Genomic DNA, 1553 nt, shown 5'->3' on the forward strand with positions numbered 1-1553 from the left:
GCCCTGACTTCACTACAATGCAATATATTAATATAGTGAGATTTGTACTTATACTCCATGAATATATACAAATAATAAAAAAAATTTAAAAAATCTGAGATCTTGCCACACTCTCAGGCAGTTTCTGTTACCTACATTTTTTTCGTGGTGTATAGCTATAGATCATAGTTTCCTGTTACTTTGCATACCTCATAATTTTTTGTTGCTGTCGATGTTACAAACTGGATATTTTAGATACATTGTAGCAAATTTAGGTACTGCTTCCCTATCCTAGTCCCCAGCCTGGGGGGGTCTTCTTTTTATTATTTATTTATTTAGTGATTAGCTGGATTATTTCAGTGAAGTCTATTTTCCTATCCCCTCCTCTTCACACATAGTTTAAATCTGATATGCACCTGAGGGAGGTGCAACTTTGGGTAGGCTCACAGTCACTTTGAGATGACAGTGGTCCTGCTCCTGGGCTTTCTTTCTTCCACTCTTGTCTGGCCATACCTAGCAGTTAAACTTCACTAATTGGTGACTGATTGCTCTCATGTTTTTGACGATGGCCTCAGGCCCCAAGTATCAAACTGTGGCTCTTTCCTAGTTCCTGTTTGATATTCCCAGATCCCTGGAGGACTTCTCCCAGCTGTCTTATTTCCCAGTTTTCTACTGCAACCTAGTGGTGGTCCGGCCTGCAGTCTAGGCTATATCTTCATTAGATTCACAAACCTGTTTTTCATCACAGTCTCTACTGTTCTTGACAGTCCTCTTAAGCTAAAACTTCTCTATACTCTGTCTCAAATGAAGTTTCTTTCTTTGGGAAAAGATTAGGAGCTGTTTTTTTATGGCCTACTTCTCCCCACATGTGAAATTTCTGAGCTAGGCCTCAGAAATTGCTGTTGGGGCACTGACAAGCTTCTCTCTGAGAAGGGCCTCTTGGCTTGCTTCTCCTGGCATGGAGCCACCACCTCAAGAGTTGGAGAAAGGGCTGTTGGGAGTCCCAATATTTTTAGAGCATCATGCCGAAGGCAGAGCCTCCATTCTGCCATGGGATTTGGACAGAAAAAGGGAGCCCTCATTTCTCGACCGCACTCACTGGAATTTAGCCTCAGTAAAAAACCAGTAGAAGTAGCCTGAGAAATGCTCAAGTCCTGGTCCTTCTGGAAATAAAGCATTCTGGCTGGGGAGAGAGGGATCCCTGAGTTCTTGGCCGTAGCAGCCTGGAGTGCAGTCTTCCTCTTGCTGATCTGGGAGAGGGAAAAGAGAGATGTGTCTTGGTTCAAATACCACAGACCTTGCCTTTCTTACAGGATTTTGGTAGTTTTTCTTGATGTTTCTTCATTTTCTGTTTATCATTAGGACCATTTCCAGAGTCTTTGAATGGTTGTTTTCAAAAATAATTTTCACCAATTTTATTGAGGAGTTGATTAATGAAGCTCCCTATATTGTCATGATAGAAGTCAGTTTCTTCAGATTAATCTTTAAATGCACAAAATAAAATACATAGGATTACAAAATAAATCAACTATATTGAAATATAGTCATCAAATGATTTAAAAATTATGATATAG

This window comes from Propithecus coquereli, unplaced genomic scaffold (genome assembly GCF_000956105.1).
Source record: "Propithecus coquereli isolate 6110/MARCELLA unplaced genomic scaffold, Pcoq_1.0 Scaffold35, whole genome shotgun sequence".
In the NCBI taxonomy this organism is placed as follows: Eukaryota; Metazoa; Chordata; class Mammalia; order Primates; family Indriidae; genus Propithecus; species Propithecus coquereli.